The sequence below is a fragment of the Acyrthosiphon pisum genome, chromosome X, assembly GCF_005508785.2.
Source record: "Acyrthosiphon pisum isolate AL4f chromosome X, pea_aphid_22Mar2018_4r6ur, whole genome shotgun sequence".
Lineage (NCBI taxonomy): Eukaryota > Metazoa > Arthropoda > Insecta > Hemiptera > Aphididae > Acyrthosiphon > Acyrthosiphon pisum.
The window spans coordinates 57,535,630-57,559,850 of record NC_042493.1 but is presented as its reverse complement, the minus strand read 5'-3'; the positions used below and the strand labels follow the sequence as shown (position 1 = coordinate 57,559,850).

The 24,221-nt window shown below is 30.1% G+C and overlaps 1 protein-coding gene across 1 annotated transcript in view; it reads right to left on the bottom strand.

The window, feature by feature from the left end:
* The window catches only part of LOC100574916, a 44,596-nt gene extending 26,670 nt beyond the window's left edge, over nt 1-17,926 (bottom strand). Inside the window, exon 1 of the mRNA XM_003244902.4 lies at nt 17,623-17,926. The gene's annotated coding sequence lies outside the window, so the exon portion shown is untranslated. The remainder of the gene's footprint in view (nt 1-17,622) is intronic.
* Nucleotides 17,927-24,221: the final 6,295 nt, after the last annotated feature.

Below are 24,221 nucleotides of genomic sequence, written 5' to 3'. Positions count from 1 at the left end.
ATAGAATTTGATATAATTCACCAACCTTCTATGGCGTAAAATTACGAGTTTGAACATAAAGTCTCAGCAGGGAACTGTAGATATACGCTTACGCTATATTTTACTGAATTGATCTATAACGAAGTATATTTCAAAAAAACATACCCATATATTTGGGGAGGCTGAATAATATACCTATAACTATAGGTGTTTAATTGAAAAAAAATATAATAATATCTATACATATTAATATATTATACACATTTCACATAGGTAGATTGGAAATTACTTGTATTCACAAATATTTTCACGTAATAGAGCAGTCAAACTAAAAAAAAATAGTTTTATATATTATTATAGGTTTAAAATATATTAATTGACTGGCATCACTGAATGAAAAATATTATGTAACATATAATAATTTTATTCAATAAGAATATATGCCTGGTAATAAGAAAAATTAATATATTATTATAACCTAAGTGTTTATAAGCTACCGGCACTTCCGGATTCAACATTTTGGAACTATCAGTAAAATTATTTCTAATTATGTATTTTACCAACGAATAATATAGTTTAACAAGTTTTAATTTATAACCAACTGATTTTAATATACAAAAAAATAATTATTTGATTTTTTTTAAAGAAAAAAATATATAAATTTACTTTACAACGAAAAGTAGTAATTACAATATTTTTAATATATCTTTCATATATTTTAATAAATACGTTTAATACATTAAAAAAATACAAAACTCTCAAAAAAACTATCACTCGAGGTAGTCGTATTAATCCTATTTATTGAAATTAATACTGGTTAACCGTTCGCCTATGTTCAGCAGATGAAACTTGGTAATGCAAATCGATGATGACGATGGCTGTTGTGGTCGTTATCACTACCACCGCCTTATAATATATTATAAAACAGGGTATTATAAAGTTTGTATATTTCGAGAAAAACATAAACAAACTTACTTCAAAAAGTTAAAAAATTGTTAAAAAATATTGTTTTCTATTCTATATACCTAATAATATTATAATATACGTCATATTGACTGTTGTTGTTCGGTTGTTCCGTAATAAAGTTTATTAAAAAAAATAAAAAATAAAAATAATTTTCCATTGTTTGGACTACGGTAAATAGTGGTTGCAGTAAAGAAGGTTACCCACTGCTTATACGTATATCGATCTATCAATAATATTTTCATAACGTTAATATTGTCATCTCCGTAACCGTATCCTGGTCCAAGACAAACAATAAAAATGTATGTTTAGTTTTAGTATCCATCCATATATATTTTATTTTTTTCATTTCTTGTTCAAACAGTTTTGATTATTTTCATAATGTATTTAATATTAAATAAATAAATAAATAAATTTTATTAGATCATGAATTATATTAATGCTCTCTAGGGAATTAATTCTGATTCAGTTCGCTCTATAATTCCAAGAAACGATCGCGATGGTTAAAATTCGGTAAAATTATTACTGTGGAATTTTTTGAACAATGGTCGAATATTGCGTATATAATTTAATAATAAACTCAAGTGGTTTCTCGGTTAATACGCGTACGAATCGTGAACGGGAATATTGCATTTATATGGAGTACAAATAACTTACTTTTTTCGAATAATTTAGAACAACCCAAATCGGTAATAGATCTTTTCTATGGAATAAGTATATGCAATTAACGAAAACGTCCTCTAGAGATGCTTTTAAATTAAACTTAAGCAAATCAAAACAACTCTTTACGTCTGGTAGCCACTAAGCACAAAAACATGCACATTGATGTACACTTTAACGTTTAAAATTAAATCGACGAAAGCACGTTTAAATTGCATTGTGAGCTTTAAAACATCGAATAAATTAATCACGCTACAGGGAATTTTGTTAAAGCTTTGTGTGTACCGTTGAGGCAGTGGTTCCCAACCTATTAGGCAGTTTGCACTAAGGATCACTCACAGAAAATTTCACAAAGACATGGACCACATCTCAACACCCAATCACCACACTCGCTCATATTATTGTAATTATTTGTTTAATATTTATATTATAACCATCTATTAAAATTTTAACGTGAATATTGTGCTTGAGTTTCTTTCACAAGTTTTGAAACCCACCACCCGCCAATCTTTGATATCATCGGTTAACACCAGTCATACGTTTCTATTTTTCTACTATTTAATTGCTCCAAATTTATTTATGCTTTTAATTTTAAAAAATGTTTAGATAGATACACAAAAAAAATTATTTAGAAAAACCTAAGTCCCAGTCGAAAAATACTTCATTAAAATGACCAGGGGTACCTATTGAATTAAATTTGATTATATTAGTATATTACAAGTTTAACCACTGTACTTTTAAACAATAATTTATTGCAAAGATTAAAATTCGATTGAACACAATACCGCAAAGAGGAAATTGTTTACCAACTAAATCTGGTTTAAATAATCAAATAAATATTTACAATAATAATATTATGGCATGATATTATAATATTAAGATCAACAATTATCGTTTGTCCTGCTGCAGATCCAAAGTAGAATAATGTACGTTTGTTTTTCACGCTACTATAAGTAGGTACATACATATTTCGGTGAGCCTATCTCTAAGTTTGAACAATTCTGTTAAGGAGGGTGTAAAAATATAAGGGCCATTCAAAGTTTGCTGTATAAATGAAACTTTATTATTGCATACTATCAAACTGTCATAGTCCACAATAAAAATTATTTGATATAATATAGCTAATTAAATCTAAATTATTTGAAAAGTTTGAAACGTTTTCGCTCGAGTCTATTATATCGCACTCGTGTATTCAATTAGTTTTCGACATAACTTTGGTCTATATAAATCAAAATTCAAACAAGTAGTTTCTGAGTTATTAAACCTTATGTACTATAAATAATAAAAGTCTTACATAAAATATAAATTTAATATGCTGTCTATTCGTACTTATTGTACTTGGAAAATGTTTGAACAAATCAAATGCTAGTATGTAAATAATTAATATTAATAAAATAATAGCTATAATGTTCATATCATCGAATCATTACCTAATATATTTGAACTTATTACCATGGACCATTAATATTAGAATCTACATAAAAGTTTAATAATACAGAATTTACTCTTTCGAATATCAATTTATATACATCAACATATTTTAAAAAATATGATCTGTATGACAATTATTTGCTGTAAAAAGTGTGGTTCTTGTTTGTAAAAAAATAATTTTCTATCGACACAGAACAAGCATTAATAATGGCATAAAAAATCTAAGTGCATACATACTTAAACATATCGGTGCTTAAGTACACATGAACAATTTAAAAATCAGGATTTGAATAAACGTATTATTAAATTTAAAAAAAAAATGGTGGCGTGCATGCATTGTAATAAGGTATAATATATTAAGTACCTACATTTTGTTTGGTGATTTGTGTCTGTCACATCTAGGTTTACAATGATTTACGATTCACGGCAGATGCAATTACTTATAGGTATAAATAATTTTGTGATTAATAGATGAAAAAAAAGTGTTCACACATATGATAATAATATGATATTTTCCATATACATTATAATTCCCAATGCAGAAATCGAATATTATACGTGCACATATTTTATCATGTATTAAGGATAAAATAACTAAAATGCAAAAGTTTCAACGACATAATATTATATCGTACATAGGTATACAATTTTATATTTGTATAAATACATCGAAAACAAATTTTGAACTTTTTCAAAACTTCTTGCATTGTTGATGGTAATTTAATATAAACGTTTCAAATGATCTAGCAAGTAGTATGTCGCAATGACACGTGTGACAGTAGAATATAAATGAATCGGTATCACACGTTTATATAATAATATATAAATGGAGCCTTACGTAGAGGATATCAGTCTTGAAGAAGTTAAAATGGCAATATTTGGCCTGGAAAATTGGGAAGCGCCGGGAACCTATGATATCCCAGCAGAACTTATAAAGTACGGAGGTGATATCTGTACGTAACAATATTCAAATTGTGTCAACTAATTATATGGGCTGAGGAACGAGTACCGGATAATTAGAATGAGGCAATCATAATACAAAAAGGAGATAACACAAAATATGACAATTATAGAGGTATATCGCTTTTGAACTTTGAGTGCGAGGTCTTCTCTAAAGTATTACTAAACCGCATTATCCCCTATGTGGAGGATAGCTTAGGTGATCATCAATTCAGCTCCCGGAAAGATCGTTCAACCAGTTTTGGATTTTTTATTGTTCTGACAACTATCCATAATAGGTCAATTAATTGGAAAAAAGAAACGATAGTATCGCAGAATATGTGGCAAATATTCATAGATTTCAAAAAGGCTTATGATAGAATCCACAGAGAAAGTCTCAACAATATTATGTATGAGATCGATTTCCCAAATAAATTAATAACTTTAACTCTAGAATGTATATAGAAAACACGAAATGAAGAGTGAGGACGCAAAATGTAACATCAGGAACTTTTAGAGTGGGAACTGGGATAAAACAGGGGGCATGCTGTCCCTAGTAGTTTTTAATATTGCGCTGGAGAAGGTAGTACGGATACTACAGGAAAATGAAGGTAGTCTATTCATTACCGAGGACAAGATACGGTTCCTCAGGTTTGCTGACGATTTGGACGTAATAGACGATCTGTTTGTAGATTCAGCTAACGTGGATGGTGTTAGAAGAAATAGCAAGGAAAAATAAAAAAAATAGGTCTCGAAATCAATTCTAAGGAAACAAAGATAATGAAACTCATTGAGAATGGAAAAGACTCAAATTAAATAGAGGATTTAAATTATGAAAAAGTTAGTGATTTTAAATATTTGGGAGCATCGCTAAGTACAAAGAATTACTAGTCAAAAGAAATAAGTACCCGAATAAATAAGGCCAAAAAAATAATCTACAGTCTGACCAAATTCTTAACATCTAAAATTATATCTAGAAAAACAAAATCAAGATTGTACCTAGCTATTATAAGACTGACTATCACGTATGGTTGCGAAGCTTTGACAACCACCAAAAAATCAGATAGAAATTTGAATACTTTTGAGAACAGGATATGGTGGAAAATATGTGAACCGATTATCGATGAAATAACGGGGAACTGGTGGAAGATATAACAGTGAGCTGTACTACAATATGTTGAAACTAGTACCAGTAACAAGGTTTATTAAGAGCCAAATGATACAATGGTTAGGGCACATAATGAGAAGAGGGAGATCGAAAGAGTAGAATTGGAATGAAAACCACAAGGCAAACGACCTAGAAGAAGATCTAGGAAAAGGTGAATTTACGTAATTGAAGAATATTTAAAAACTCAAAGAGTGAGAACTGGAGATACGCAATCCAAGATAGATCCAGGTGGTGAAGGGTAGTAATTATGGCAAAAACTCTTAGAGAGTAGACATGTCAAAAGAAGAAAAAAATTATGCTATTTAAGATACCTACTTAAATTATAGAAAGTATTGTACAAGGCGATCCACTAAGTATGCTCACCCCAGGAAGACCTTCTTTGATAATGCTGCAGTTATTCAAATTCTAATTTTTGAAGTTTTTAAATAATATACTCAGCTCCTAGATGTTATTTAATACTACTAAGAAATGTCCTACAGAGATACAAACTTTTGATTTTCCTTCGATGATCCTCCTTTTATATTATAAATTGGATCAAGTAGTTTTTTGTTACTCAACTTTGTGCAACAGGTCCCGTAATAATGAGTTTGGAACTTTGAAAATCAGACGCTTTTAACAATACCAGTCAGGAGTCAGAATAAGACCAATACAAGTCGATGGCGCCATGACGGCACTGGTGTAAAAATTACACTAGTACCACCTCTGGAAAATGTATTTTCTCAAGATTGAGAAGTTGTACAAATGTTTAAATTAGGATTACAAATCGTAACAAATGAAATAAGAATCGATAAGATATTTTTTGTCTGATATATACTTTTTGGTGACACCGGGGTAAAGGACCTCGTCTGGTGATCTGGATTATATAATATATTATTCTGTGGTACTAGGCCTCTGGAAAATGCGGTGGGTTCCGGTAGTTTGCAGTTACTGCTGGGTGTAAACAGATGTATGTATGGTAATTATAGACTATAGTATTTGTACGGTCAAATACGACTAAGTATGGTGTACACCATACGGTAACAACGTTGGTACAGTACATTAAAATATATATTAATATATGTTAAGTTTAATTTTTTTTCGATAAATTAAACCATTCCCGTATTCACTTCTGGCGTGCGTACTGACTCAGACAAATTTTATTTACTATGCGCAATTAAATTTTCAAAATATTTAACTAAATTTAAACTATTTATGAAATAAACCCATTCAAGCTATATTCTACGGTTCGTCGGTAAATTCGATGAACAACTAGTAATAATACATGAAATAATATTATAATAAACAAAAATAACTACATATGTCTGTATAATACATGCAGTTTAATTTTGTAAAAAATAATTAACTAGATACTTTTAGCAATATAATTATCCTTAGAATTAATATAAGATGACAAACCGTGTCCATTCAGAATTGTTACGTAAGCAATGATAATTCAAGATTAGTATAATATCCATAACAGTTACTTATCCAATGACGAGGAACACCATCAACACATATTATAAACCAGAGTGACTCTCCCGGTTTTTTGATTTTTAAATTTTAATGTAATTTAATGGCATATTGGAAACAATAATTTTAATAACTAGACCTGAAAACGAAACAGTAAATTGATGACTGATCATTAGATACTAATATTATGATACTTAGAAGATAATATCTACTCCATATCGCACTGTGTTATATCGAAGACTAAAAATCATAAAAGACTAGTCATTATTAAAAACGTACATACAGGGAGATTTTTAAGAATGGTCATTCCCATTTTTCTCTTTAATTGTACATATTTTATTCAAAATAACTGATTTAATATCTGATTTTTGAATTTTGAATTTTTTGTACTACTAAAGAAGACACTGGGGATTTAGCGAATGATTTTCTTATGTTGATGTACCTATTTGAATAAAAATTTGAATGAATAGTTTTGAACTTATTAAAATTTTTACACTAAAGATAAAAATCCTTAAAAAATTGTTTACAAAAATATAAAATACATGTAATATTAGACATTGTATTTATTATACTTCGGCCATTTTTATAAATTGTTTTTATTGATTGATCCATAGTTATTACTAACATTTTCAAATCATCTATGCCCCTTAACTACTTACCCATAACCATTAGACATACTATCCTTAGTCCAGAAATAGTTTGTAACTCAAAATATTCTAGCTCGAGTTTTAATTTAAATACATTAAAATTCTCAACAAAAAAATATATACCTACTGAATAATTAAAAGTTAAAAAGGGGGCCGGTTCCTATCAGAAGTTTGTATTACCACAGGATCATCCTTAAGTGGTACAAATAATCTCAAGTATTCGAAAACATGGTATTTAAATGTATTTAAAAATTCCAAGAGTCACAATTTGAATGTATGAATAATTTAAGCATAAAAATAGGGTGAGCATACTTAAATCATCCCTGTATACATGTTTTTTTTTGTACGTATAAAAGACATTGATCATTAATATAAATCACAGATCTTTTTTTTTATTACTTTATTAAACTACTGGTATAGCATTTCGTTTTTTGTATAGGTATATAATTTAAAATTGATCACAACAAACGTATATTATATTATACATATTGTGCAAACGCTATGAATTTGACCGTATACCGTTCAACAGTATTATAATATAATACGATATATACAGGCTGGTTATTTCAACAATTAACACACGTAGTCTTGATAATTAATAATGTTTTTAGAAAGTATATTATTTACATAATTTAATACATAATTAGTTGGTCTTACAGTATTCTAAAAAAATCAAAATACATAGGCATGCCTACTTTTTTCACAGACAGTTGAAGTTTTAATTTTTAAGAAGTCGGATGTATTTTATTTGAGCGAGAATAACGATTTTTCTTCTAACGGTTATAGTGCTAATACCATAATTTAAAAAGTATTATTTTTAAGACTTTTATTTGTATATATATATTATATATGTATGTATAGGACATGGCAGAAACCTACGGGTGCCCAAATAGGAATGTTGCCAAATAGGCGTCCGAAGTAGGCCTTCGGGCCTACTCCCGGATATAGCGCAAACGAAAAAAAAATATATGTATTAGGTATAATTATTTTCTATGTACAATGATATTTTCAAAATAGTAAACTAGTTTGTATTTTAATAATGTACCTATTTATAAAGTGAACCCATTCACACTGTTTTACTGTAGGTACGTCTGTATATTTACTTACCTATAAATTAATAACAGTGATAGTAGAAGTAGTATTTTGTGAAATAATATTATTACTGTAATAATACATGTGAGTTTTGATTGTCAAAAATAAATTACCAATAGTCATATAAATAAATGATAAAATATTTATCGAGATAGACACAGTTTCACTCGAGATCATTTTTCGTATGTTTCAATGACTTATCATTGAATTCCAATTTAACACATATATTACAGTGACCTACTCAAAGACATGTTACATTTAAAATAGTAGTTTTTTATTATGTCGAACGTCGAAATCTTGAATTATACTGAACTAAAAAGACATTTCTTTTGAATTGCCATTAAAGTAATATTATACAATTAAAATAATACTAGGTATCTCGAATTTTTTGATATCTCGAACTCTTTTCTGTCCCCTTTGAGATTTGGCAAAACCAGATTTTACAGTATTTACTATTCAGATTTCAGAAGCGCCAGATCCCGGTTTTTTATAAACATAAAAATTGTCAAAAAAAGTATTTTACTTTAGAATATTAAAATGTTTGCTGTTACTCTGGGAAATCAAAAAAAAAATTTTTCTAATAAAATTATAATCTTGTTTTCGAAAACGATATTGTTTTGTAATAATTATGAAGACTTTCGGAGTTCTAACTTGTGTTTACCGTTAAAATAATCACCCAGCATAACATCATAATTTTACATTGTTGAATATGAAACAAAAGTAATTTGTATAGTGTTATACATTTCGTATTATTCGATTCAAATAAATTATACAATTATATTTCTGCACGTTGACCTTATCCAAAATAAGGACCGTATAATATTATTATATTGTACTCTAAAATGTTTGGAAACTTGTTATTCATATTTTTTTTTCTACACATAATTTTGCATCTGTGTGCGAACACTTATGTTTGAAAAACGACATAAACACTACGCGTATAATAGTGAATCGAGCTTCTATCAGAATCATATTTCCAAATTTCGTACGCAATGATTTATTATTCCTTTCAAATTTATAATATGTTATAATACAAAACTGTCTTACGCTTGAACCACGAACCCAATTCTCTATATCTTTTCTTTAGCACTCACACTCGTATTACACTTTATGTCTTTTTTTACTCGGATTTATTCATCCGCGAAGTTAAGCTCAGGCTGTTCATGATTTATACGAAATTGTTATATTATAATATTATAATTTATCGATATCGATGTCGTCAACCATTATTATACCTATACCGTTGAAAATATATTAGCTCGATCATTCGGTAGATGAAAATTTAGCCTGTTGTGTATTTTCTATCGAGTGGATTTAAATCAATTTATATGGTCAATCGATTTTATACAAAGTACAAACGCAATATGACGTAGGTACGCCGCATATTTCGTTTTTGTAACCGAGGTTTACATTTAACCATCATTTAAGTACATTTGACCATCAACATTATTTAATTAATATGTTATACCTATCTATAACGATTAATAGTTTGTACCTATATAGAAGTAAAGAAGCGATTTTAGCTTTCGTAAATCGTTATATTTATGTTATTCACACATCAATCGGTATGACGATATATATCACTAATATTTCCTTCTAACCATGTTTACTCACTACATACCATAGCGTATTATATTGTATTTCATGATAAAAATAATTTTAATTTAATTTAAATGCTTTATTTTACCTATAAAAAATATCACGCTGGTAATTACTATATTTTTTCGATGTGTTTAATTTCTATATCAGGTAATAGGTACTTATAATGTAATATACATTTTATCAGAAATAAATACGATATTATTGTTATTATTTTTTAGTTAAATTATTATTTTTGACAATAGTTCAAAAACAGGCCATGTTTATGAATGTTGGACACATTTTTTTTAATACGACATTTTTATTATATTACTCATGTATTATACTATAAAGTATACTCAATCGAATTATTTGATAACAAAATCCACTTATTTTTTAAAAATGTAATGTTTTAATTTTTTAGTTTGGTGTAATGTATAGGTTCCATAAACAATCAAATGAGATTTTGAATTTTTTTATTACCATTATTATGTAGGTATTCAGTATAGTCATATAGACATGATCGAGTCTGGTTCAATAAATAAAGTTATAACTTTATAAACCTAAAAAATGGAGTATTAAAAAATTTAAAAAGTTGAGACGCAACGTAGTTATTATGGTTCCCACACAACAACAAAATTTAATCAAGTTTTAACGTTTTTGAAGTGAAAGTTTTCTATGTAAACCTGAAATGAAAATAAAAACTTTTCCGAAATAAAAAAAAAACGACATACGATTTAGTAATGAACTCTTCAATGAAAGATAATTGGTTTATAATGTGTTTTAAATATAAATCAAATCATATATAAAACAGTTCATTCATAAAATTCCACCAAAGGTCAAACATAAAACATACATTTTTTTTTGTTTCGGACCAGCTGTTCAAGTTAAATGCTTTGAAGGATTTCAACATGGCTAATGTCCCACATTTGATTATGAAATATGAATATTATAATTAAATCTATGATAAATGATGAATTGGTAATAATTAAATGTCAAACGCACGTTCGAGCAAAATATGTTTTATTATAAATATTTTATATAAAATACATATATTTGTATGCAATAAAATATACAATATTAATTGTCTTTAATAAATATTATGTACATTGTCCACGTTTTCTCTTAAACGTATTTAAACAAAATCATTCTAATAATTGTATGTATATAAAACTGGAAGTTTTAAATACAAATTAACATAATGAGCAGGTAGGTAGATGCGGCTTGAAAAAAGAAACTTTTGTACACTATTATGATTTTAAAAAACCATCGGTTTATTATTTTTTTTATTTTACTTATTTTGTATGATTCAAATTTGTAAATATTCAAAACAATTTTTGGTTTTGGTTTTAATTATAAACATATCACAGGTATCTATTTTAATTGATCCTAAAATAATCGTGAGAATTTGTCAGTTATAGACCAAAGTTAATATGTTTGTTTTTTCGACCTAAATTGTTTACAAAGTTATGCTGTTCCTGCGTCATGTTCATTATAATGGTATGCATTCATGTTGCGTGTGATATGCATTATGGTGATATTTTATCCAGCAGAGGCCTACAACAGGCGCGACATGTATACAACATATGTGTTCAAATTTAAATTCAAACATTATCAATAAAAAATAATTAGATACAAAATGTATGGCTTCGTCAAATCGAATATGTATGTTTTGTTAAAAAAATAAACAAGAGATATTATTAAAAATAATATTATTCGTTAGTTATAACTACTAAGATTTGCGTAATTGTCCGTAATCGTACGTATCCGGCATCTCTACAATTATACATTTGCTTTATTATCTGCTGAAATATGTAGAAACGGTAATTATTTGATTCCTTTTAACGATAGTTACGCAATTATAACGTAAGTCATATTACACTCATATAATATTAATATGTTTTAAATCTATATTATTTTAAATAAAGATTCCAAAATTATGAAACTGTAAAAATATTTACACTTGTAAATTGTTATTTTTTAGTCATATAGAAACTAAAAATGTTTTTATCATAAACTATGATACGCGTTATACAAACAGATACGTTTGTAAATGCCAAGATATATAGGTATTATATAGGATATATAGGAGATATAATTTTATTAAAATAAATCCCAATTATTTTTTTTGTAGGTATCTATAATTACCTACTGTTAGTACTTATACCTACCTACTTTATATACTTATCGCTTATTTCAGATTTTTCTTTATCCTGAAATTTTTTTTATTATACCACAACGCCATTGTTTTTAACGGATTTAAGGTTAATACAATGTTATATTCTAGCTCAAGTTTTAGCATTATTTTTGCTTTTCCTAGATCAAGGATCGGACGCGGTAGTCGTTGACGGATCACAGGCGGACCGTCGGAGACACGCCTTGTGCAAAATAAATCATCCACTACGTGTTCGCAATGCCATGCGTAACGCTGACCGTTAAACATAATGTTATTCTGACCGAATATCTAATACACCACGATTAAAAGGGAAAATGTCAACTACCTGACGAGTGTTGCAAAACACCAAGGCCCGGACCCGAAAACGATGACAAGCGTTACTCCGTCGTAAAATTTGCTTCAGAATAAAGTGATATAATATAAATTTATTATATAAAATATAACTATGGGCTTGGGCAGTAATCGGGGTGGGAAAATCTACAGATGTTTAGTCTCCCGTCTTATTTTATCTAAGATACCCCCCAACCTCCCTCATCCTGCTAATAAAAATGAAAAAATGTACACACTGATATTATAGAATAAAATTATATCTTGATTATGAATTATTATTGCTATTGTGTCGATTATTATAATACTATGTTAAATTTTGTGAAAATTCTTAAGCTTTAGTAGACTCCATAAAGTTTGACTAAATATCCGTCTATACCTATGAATTAATGAAGCGTGCATTCAGTTATTTTGGATTTAATGTCTCGTCTCAAATCATTGAGCAGTTGCAGTTTTAAATAAATGCATTTTCGAGAAAATTTAAAATCCCCGTTCACGGATGAATCACGCGAACGCAATATAATATTATCTATCGACGCGTTTCTCATTTCCGTGAGACGAAAATGTCTTCACCGTAACCAATACTTTCTCGTATAAGTATAATAATTCTGTACGAGACTTGTTTTGCAATAGGTACCTATACATACACTGTCAAAATGACATCATATTTTATTCGTGGAATCGCTTTCAATTATCAAGATCCAACACCTACCCATGCTCATAGCAGTAAATGAATGATCATTTTTATAAAATATTTTATTTAATATGATGAAAATATTTTTGAAATCAAAAATATTTGGAAACTAACCACAAAAAATATTTCAGCATTAGGTAAAAAAATATTTATATTTATAAATCATTTGGATAAAATATTTTATTATTATAAATGTTTTAGGAATCCAAATGAATGTATAATATATTAAATTATAACTATAAGTTTTTTTTCAAACTATATTTTTAATATTTAAGTTGGTATTGTAAATATTTAGAAGTAAACTAATAAACATTGTTCAGAATTATTAATGTATATTTAATGGACGTTTGTGTATCAAACATAATTTAAGTACCTACATAGCGGTAATGTGGTTTGATTGACTGGCATGTGTTCATACTATATACGTATTATTCCGGTTATTCTTAAATTAATTTTTGCTGTGGAATATCATACGCTATGATTGAATTTACAGGAAAATTGAAAGTCAATCCTTTGCATCCAAGATTCGATGGCATAATTAAGAAATATTTTAAAAATTATTATACACTCGCATAATTACCACGTGAACGCGAGTCATGGATACAACTAATATCTTTAATATCAATGGTTATCATATGAAAAATAAACCGCAGGAATGACGTCCCATCAAAATAATAAAATATCATTTTTTTTCTGATAACTGGTTTTTGTGAGATACAGTATTAATTTAAATCACTTTATATTTTAATATTTAATTATTATGGTGTCTCCCAATTTCACCCCATGTACTTCGTCAATGTACAGGCTAATCGATCCACATTTATACTTTTAACTCAACTATGACTTATTTTTTTCCGGATCACCAAGTTCCAAAAAACTATGCTCGAATAACGACTTGAATATTTGCGTCGTATTTATTTTTCAAAGGCGTGTTATTGGTGAAATGCCAGAAAATCCGACCGAGAACCGCCCCAGGATACGGCCTGGCCGCCACGCTGAAGTCCATATTTAATTCCCTGTTAATGTTTTCTAGTTGTCGTGTGCATTGCCACCGTGAATGAATATATCGACAAATTTCCCGGTGTCTATATAGTTCGTTGGTACGATTTCGTTACGATTGCTCGGTACAAGACTACAAGTGCCAATAATATGGCCAGAGCCGATACACAAATAACCGATCGCGTGTTTTAACGACAAGTACTAGGTACGTACGTGTATTTACATATAAAAGTAGAAAAATATTTGTTTTTAGAACATTTTACCGATGATTGCTTGCACAGAAAATATAAATATTGCTTTTATACTCATTGAATGGAAACTGACCGACAGCCTATAACAATAGGCAGGCAGACGAAAATATGTTTTCGTGTAAACAAGTTAGGTCACACAGTATTTTACTAAATGTATGTTTTTATTAATTACCACACTCAACTGTAGTATACAGACACACTAATATACATTTACAAATGGTTTCAGTATATATAAAATAGTTTGTACACACTGTAAACGTTTCAAATGTATATAATTAAAAAAATATATGTTGCATTAATATACAGAAACTAATGTAAGCAGAAAAAGATTTATGACATAAACTTAAGTTTTTTTTTTTTTTTTTGGCAAATACAAAAAAAAAGCATTTTATAGAGAACCAAAAGTTTTTTGCACGGAAAATGTTTGTTCATGAGATGTAGACAGTTGATAAGAAGCATCAAGAAAGTGTATAGGTGCACTGTACAATTTTATTGTGCTGGGGAAAAACTGTCGGTCTATGGTTTACGTGACTTGGAATGCAAAAGAAATTTCTACTAACTGTATATAATTATATTTTCAAAAACGTTCAAAGACCATTTTGAAGTATAAGCCTTTACGAAAATAATACATTTGAAACAAAATCGTAAAAATATGAAATATGATAACAAAATAATATACTTTTTGGCGCACATGACGTGTATTGTGTTCTGCATATATTATTGTTTAAATCGTATTTTGGAAGCTTTTCTGTTACGTCAGACTACTTAAATTATAACGGTTTAAAACCATACAAGACTGCAGTTTGCAGACAAAGGAGAAAAGGAGAGTTCTCATTGTTATTACTTACAAGAAACGAAATACGAGATCAAATGTTTGTATAAATTATCCCGTATAATTTTGATATATTATTGAGAATATGTAGGTAGGTAGCTTTAGGGTTCAAAGTATCTCCGTTATTTCGATCACAGCATTAAAATACAACAAATCACAAGCGTACTTACCAAAAACCTATTATTTCGATTGGAGCGGTTTTTTTTTAGTTGAGTACGAATTTTTAAACATTTTTTAAGTTGAGAATTTTTTCCTTTCAATATAGAATATCCATAAATGGCTATAATTGTTATTTGATATTCGTAAATACGCCGAAAATTGAATGGTTCGTAGGATTCTTGTCGGGAATGGTGAAACAATAATACTAACCCGAAGATAGAGAAGTTGCAAAATTAAATTTCGAAAAAGTAATATTATATTTGGGAAATTGGATGTAACAATTATTGTCAGAAAAATATAAACATCTGCGACGGATAGGTATAAGTTTGGCTTCCATTTGTTCATTGTTGTGGTATTTGGTTTGTTTTCACCTGGAATGAATTGATTAGTTGTGGTAGACGTCTGCAGTAAAATAGAGCAAATACAATATTTCGTTTAAAATTTATAAATACACACTAAAATATTGTCCACCGAAAAACATTTAACGAGAAGTGTGCGTACTAAATGTTAAACAAAGGATTCGATGACAATTGAATTTCACCGAAAAAATCAAAATATACGCCCCAGTAAATTTATAAATAAAAAAATTATACGGGTAGAGTTATTTCACTTCAATGAATTTACTGAAGAAAAACGACCTGAAACAAAAGAGTGTTTTTGGGTCCAGTTTTTCGCAGCAGCAGATTGGGCAATAGTTACTTTATAATCTTGTAAATACTGACTAGAACCATACGAAAGAAGATTATTGTCGGTGTAGGTAAACGTAAAAATGTAAAATATCGATTTGTTGAAAAAAAAAATGGTTTTAAAGAATCTCACGATCACAAAAAAATTTAGGCAAATCCAAAAAAATGGAGGTCATTCTTGAAAGATATGATATAATATTATATGATGTGACTTTGGGGAACTACAAACTGTCAAAAAAAAAAAATGTCGCGAAACGACGCATCGTTATTTAGAGTCTTATAATGTTCATACAGATTGCTAGAGTTAGATACGCCGCAAAAAAGAAAAAATAGGTACATTTGTTGCATAAATATAAAAACCAATTAAAAGCCGATCACTGTTAAAAGAAAACTAATAGCTATATAACAATTATTAATTATAAGTAAATAATTTTCATTTTATCATTAAAAAAAAATACATTTCAGTGGATATTTAAGTGAATGATACAACATTTGTCGGCGACATTGATTCGTATATCAGTTATGTATAAGGTACGAACTTCGAATATTAGATTTATAATACGTAAAATAATAATACGTCTTAAAAAACCATTCAGTATAATAAATTGATATTATGAACTTTGATTTCTGAGTACGAATCAAACTAATTTTAAAATTTAACGAGCTCAACCAAACTTGAAAATTTTATTGGAATCCAATCTAAACCAAACTATTAAAAAATCTTAAAAGATAACTGTGGATACGAAAATATAATATTACAATATTCACTTGAATAATAATTCCATTTTTTAGATTATGAACGTAGCGATAAATGTAATAGTTTTATAATGTCTTATGTGTGTTTTTACTTCTGTTTATCCTGAACTTTTGGGGTATTAAAAATACTCTAATTAATGACTTCAGCATATTTTCTGACTGGACAGTAAATTTAATTGATATATTCGTAACATAAAAATATTTTTCAAAAAAGTCAAGAAAAACAAAAAAAAAAATTCGGGAAAAATGGAAATTTTACGCGAAATATTTTTGATACAATCAATTTCATTTTTTTGGTGTTACTCAAAAGCTAAAAACTATAGACACTTGAAATGGTCACCAAATATTTTTATTAGTATTTTTCATAAATTTAAAAATTCTAAAATTACTTTGACTCTTTTTAAGATATTTATAGCCATGAGAAATTTTTGATTTTTGCAATTTTTTTTGTAAGTTCATGGTTGTTCAATTCAAGCCGTTTATAACTTCACTATTATAAAAGGTTATAAACTTTATAAGTAATAAATAATTATTATATTAAAATAAAAATATATTGCATGAACGAATTAGGTAATCGCCGACTGTCCACGTGGCTCTGTTCGTTATTTAAAGGTCTGCCGAAAACCATTGACAGGATTCAACACGCGCGTAATTCGTAATTAATTACGTGTTCTATCAAAGGTTCTCTCATAATAGACTATATAGTATAATATATCAATGTCATTACACTACTAATATATATAGTAAAAAACGTATGATATTTAAAAAAAAAAAAAAATTATTCTAAAAAAAATGTTATAAATGTATATATAAAAAAAAATTGTTATTCTGTTTACCTCCGGTGTTTGTGTGATGATTCAATGTTGACACGTCGCCGGGGAGCCTCCGGTCGCGATTGATGGTGGTGGAGTATGTTGTCGTGGCGGTGTGTTTGACTGAATCGTATCACAGAGTCAGTGATTACGGCGGCGGCGGTGGCGTTGGAGTCGGTGGTGCCGGGTGGGGGTGAGGGCGAGGACTGGGATGTGATGTGACGGTGGGACGGTGCTTGTTGGTGGCGTTCTGGCGTTGAACGAGGGCGGCGACGTGCCGATGTTCTGGTGTCCTGTGGCGTACTGAACAGCTCGGCGGCGAAACGGTTCCGTCCGTGCGCCGAGAGAGCGAGACACCGCCGTCACCACGACGATCGCGATGGGCTGGTGACCACCGGTGATGTTGGGTGGTCGTCGCGCCCCGCGCGGGTGATACGGCGGAAACGGCACCGGCGTGAATGGTGCGAGGCGTGGAGGGTGGTGGTAGAAAAATCGCGCGCGCCAGCGATCTACAACAGGTGCCTCTCTATGATAGGGCGCGCGCGCAACCCGAGAAAGAGAGGGGTTCCGGTCGCGAGCGTGTTCGTGCGTGCGAGCGTGTTGCATACGACTCCGGGAGCTTTTAGCCGGTGGTGGTGGGACAACCCACTCACACTTTTAGCCGGGGGTCACGATTCCCCCCACCCACAACCCAACCACCCACTGCCGCCGAAGCCCGACGACGGTGGCGGGCTTTTATCGCCGTGCCGTTTCGTTCTGCCACTGCTCGCACTCGCTCCGTTATCGCTCCACCGGCGGCATCAACCACCGTCGCCGCAGCCGAGTCACACGCACTTCTCTACGCCCACGCACACACACGTTGCATACGCCCCCGCACACACGCATACAGGCTCGGCGCCGCCGCCAGCTGGACCGCGAAATCCCTCTCTACGCGCGACCCACCCCGTCCGGGTTTTAAACGTCCGCCGCCGCCGCCGGAAATATAGATTTCACTCGTTTCGGGATTGTGAATGAATGATAAGCCGATTACTACGCCAACCCCAACGCCGCCGTCCTCTCGCCGTTATTTTGCGCGCGGAAAGTATACCAACAATATCATTGGCCATTGCTATCGTCATCGTCGTCGTCTTCGTCGTGACGAGTCATTATTGTTATTATTACCGACCGTTGTTTTTCCGGTTCGCTCACGGCGCTTATCATAACACACGTATTATTGTTGTTATTATTATTTTAGGAAACGCGTAGGTATTATAGAGTATTATATTGTGATATGTAGGATCCGAGTTATAATCTGAAATACGCGTAACAGAATAATACGACAAAATACACAGCTGAACATCCATGTACAATAATATTGTACTGCACCGGTGTACCGCCCACCACCGATGCACTTGACCGAATTATACTCCCGATTTACATAATAATATATATTATATATTATTATATCATAGTTTCACTGCTTACATATCGGCATGGTCAACTATTCGCCAAAACACAACTTAATCTATTGAAATATAATCGATGTATGTACGCGGGTACGCGTTCCCCGGAAGTGATTTGAAAATTAAGGACTTAATACATATTTGGCTATAATAATAATTCTAATCACAAATGTCAACATCGCTCGCGGTCGGCGATCGCATAGTGAATTTATACGATGTGTACCTATATGAATTCATTGGTTTGTTTATTATGGTCGTCACCAATTGCTGAGTTTATGTTTATTTATTATTTTTTTGTTTAGTTTTTTTTTTATCATGTAAACGTCGTATACTTTATAAGAGACTTTATGTGAGAAAAAATGTGGTTATAAGTTATTTCTGGGTCAATTGATTTTAAATATACTTTTGTTGACCTCTATATATCCACGCAATTTATCCATCAAGCAGGGACTGGAACCTTTTGAATTTATCTGGTTCTCCAAAAATCAAATAACTGTTCTGGTTTTTTGGTAAAGAAAAAATAAGGTATTGCTTCCAAATAATTTCGTTACCGGTTCTAGATAATGAAGGTACCGACAAGTATAATCATATTAAATGCCTATCCGAAATGCTGGTTTGAACCGAAAAGAACCGGTTTAATTTAAATTTTCCTATTCGGTTCCGGTACTTTATTTATTAAAGTAAAGGTTTTGGTTCCATTTCCAGTTCTTAATATTTTAAAGGTTCCAGTACCAGAACCGGTTATCTTAGGTTCGGTTCCAATTTCAGCCAACAAGTATAAGTATCAAAAATCAAATATACCTATCTATAACATAATTATGTTTGGTGGAAACTTTTTACATTTTAGTTATAATACCATGGATGCCTATTTAGTATTTTCCGATAAATTATAATATATACGATGTGTCGTATAGGTATATTTTAATAACGCTGATAATAATTACCTATAATAAGTGATAAGTCTAGTCTAGCTTAATTTATTGAAAAAAACATAATTTTAACAAGTGTATGTTTTTTGATGGGAGTAAGAAATGTTTGCGTTTCACAACCTGTACAATCTATCAAAAACCTTTTTTTTTCCATATAATAGTGCAAATTTTGAGTTTAGAGAATATTTTATTATATGGTACCTACATATTAAAGAATATTTTAGTATATTTCCAATATGTTGGTTTAAATTAGAGAAAAATGTTGGTGTTTTAGTTTGGTTTTAATTTTTAGTCACCAATTCCGTAATATCCTGTGATATATAAATTGGTGTTCGTCATTAACAAATACAATGTTAATTATATAGGTACTGATATTCCCACGACACGCTTATATTAATAATATAAATAATAAAATAGAATAACCTAACCTACATGATATCACACTGTATCTATTATTCTTACAATTATTATTGCAATAATGCAATCGGGATGCCGACCAGTATGGCCACGGATCTGAAAAATTATCATAAATAATATGACGTCTGTAGATGTCGAGAGATCGTTCAGTATAATATTTTTTTTTTATTATTATTGAACTTAAGCCCGGCAACTATGGTCATTAGCTGTTTTGTTGTTTTGTAGGGGGGGCGGTGGGAACGGTTGGTTGAAACAGGTTTTTAGATTTGCCAGAATTTCAAGTTGGGCACCCGTAGGTTTCTGCCATGCCCGATCGGGGGGCGGCCTCACTCTCTAGACAGTTGCTTGCTCAGAAAGAGAAGCCACCCATTGTCGAGGTTCAAACCGGTAACAGCTCGCGTCGGAACCGACGCCATAGTCCACTCGGCCACTCCGTCCCCCTCAGCATAATATTATATAAGACAATAATCACGGACCACCGTATTGACTTTACTCCAGAAATTTGACACAAACTATGATTGTTGTACATTCCTTCAAAAACATATTAAAATATACATTTTTTTCAGATGTATATGTATTACCTACGTATATAATTTTTAAAAAGTCATAAACAATATACTATTTGATATTCATTTTTTTTCTTATGATTATCAATTTATGAATTATGATTGAAGTAATTAATAGCAACCAATGATATTTTTTAGAATATTTTAAGATTATCAAGAATATTTTGGGAATATTTTGTCAATTGTTGCTGCTTATAAACATCATATTTCAAACGTTTTAACTGAATATAAATCCGGACTCGATCACAAATCTAGCGTGATTATAATATTACATTACAAATATGTTTATATTACATATTTCGTATTTTAAAGAGTGTGGTGACATTTGTGCGTACATTAATTTGTACATTCCCACATAATTGTGATGATTAATATTTAGTCTATTATAATATATAAGTGATTAAAAAACTGGTCAAGTCGTGAGATACTTGTTTTAATAATATTCCAAAAAACTTAAATAATATAAAGGGAATACATTGAAAACTGTCGGAAACAATGGTTTCTGACGGAAAGTATTATATTATTCTGTTCAATTATTCGTACTGTGATTAGTGATAACTGATGATTACGCTAAATAAATAATATTATTATTATGTAACTATTGTGTTTTGATACACTATTCCTCGGTGAACTCATCGTACTAGTCGAGAACCTATTGTCGTTATGATTACCTATTTCTCGTTAATTTCACAGAAAGTTCGGACACGACTGCCGACCGTCATTCAGTAAAACTCATTGCTGTTGTTCTAGTTATATCGACATACACGTCGAATTCGGAGAACTTTGCGCCATCCATAACGGTTGACACTTCCGTCGACGAGTGAATATTATTATATTATCATAATAAATAAAATCCAACGCCAGTTCTATCATACGATATAGGTATGCAATTATTATATTGACATATTGTGTACCACTGTACCCGAGATGATTTGATATCTGTCTTTACATTGGTATTTATTATTTTACGTTATTATTACAGAACACAAAATTATGAGGGTTTTAGTGAATTTTCTTCCCTATTTAAATGAAACCAATGTTTTCTAAAAAAAAATTAAGCCCCCTCCCCACAGAAAAAAAAAATTTACTCAATTCCCATTTATGCCATTTTCTCTTTATGTTCTCTTTATGTTCTTTATTTTCCCTTTATAATTTTCTGTCCTATAAACAATTATTTAGTCAGTGAATTTCACACTCGCTGCACGCGTTTGGCCAATATTCAAACAACTTTTATTTCATAATTTTTGAATTATTAAACTACATTTTTCTGAATATAAGTAATATATAATCAACGTTATTTCTTAATTTCTACTATTGTGATGCTCCTACATGTTAGATTTGATTTGTGAAATAGTTATTAAAATGTACAATTAGTGTTTATAAAATAATATGACTCTATTATATAATTATGCCGAGTGCTCGAGTGATAATATGATATTGAGAGCTGTTAGTAGCCGATAATAATATGTTTTTATTTTTATTTATAGTATTTACTACCTACCGCTTATACTGCCAACTCAGCACGCATATGACAATCAACATAGTAATTCTGAAAATTAATTATTAAATATAAAACATTAGGTAATATTTAAGTTAAAAACAGGATACCAAATTCCATATTTAAAGACTTCGTTCAATATATTACTATGTATGGGTAGATATATATATATATATACTCGTTTTCAATATTTAATCATTTTATATAAGTTCATGAAAGTAAGCACTTCGAGAAATTCTACGGTGAGTTATTTATTATTATAATTATTACCTATACAAAATAAAATAAATGTAGTTACTTAATTCTAATAACTAATATTCATATATCAATAAAAGTTGTAAGTTTTTAACCTAGGTTTTAATACAAAATAATAATTTGTAAGAATGTAAATATCAAGGTAGTTTTTTTTTTTTTAATTAATTACCCCGTGGGTATTAGGCCATTGGGTGGTTTTTGAACTGTGGGGAGGGTACTGTAGGTTAAACACGTGTGTTTGTTAGTTTGGCATATCCTTTAGTGGCACCCGGAAGTATCTGCCATGACCGGTGTGTGGGATGGCGGCACTTCTTTCCGGATAACCATGACTTGCCCGAAGAAAAATGCCACCCGGTTCAAAAAAACGTACAAGGGCTGAAATATGTTTAATGGCCAGGACCACTTATGAAGCTTCTAAGGCTCTGCATATACGTATTATAATATTATCATAACGCGATTCCGTTTTTTAATGATATGTTCACAGCACACTAAATAATTAAATTACAAAAGAAACAACGTTTATATCCAGTTATATCATTCACGTCATATTAATTCAGATCATGTATAACTTATTACCTAGTTATTAGTATCTGTAACTATAAAGTCAAAAAGTACATAAACTTAGTACTTAGTCGGAGTGCGTTTAATGTTATAATTAATTTATATTCGTGTGACACGAGTCAATATTTGCAATAAAATTATTACCTCCTATTTAAATTATATTTTAATTTAACTTGAACTTTATGGTAAATACTAATTTTATCCAATTTTTATTTCAGTTTAACTTGAATCTTATGATAAACGGTTTTATGTTTAAATTATGGATTTCAATATATTATTATAGTTTGCTGGGTTCTTCTGAGTTGGTTTTTTATGCCAAAACCGTATCAGTGCAGGCTAGTAGTTAGTGGACTGTGAAGCTTAATACACAACAGTTAAACGTGTAAAAGTGATCACGTTCTTTTTTGTTTCAAAGGGCATAGGTGGAATATATGGTGTGGACTGCATAGTTGAGGTTTATTATAGTTAGGGTAATTATGATTTACTATTATTTATATATATTTATTTATTATTATTAAGACTTAGAAATTTGAGATTAATTTAAATTTGACACTAGGTATCGATATTTCGTTCTCCTTAAATTCTTGGTAGGAACCTATGTGTAATTATGAAATGTCGTGTCTCACCTCTTATTGAAAGTTTGGTGCTTCTAAGTGCAGTGTAGCAATGTAATATAATTTTTTGCGCAATCGTTCAAAACCATAATTCTAATATATTATTACAAGATAAAAATAATTATACTTCAGAATAAAATCTAGTGCTTTAAGTCGAATAATTAACTTTATAGTAGCATCTGACAGTACCTAGTTGAGAGTTTTGAATTAATTTGTGACTTCGTTAACTTTTTGAATTTAATAGTGGCGTTTTAAATAGCACGAATTATAATTAAGAAATAAATGCAAATTGAAAGTATATATGCAAATGAAATTGAACAATCAAGAAAATATTTTACGAA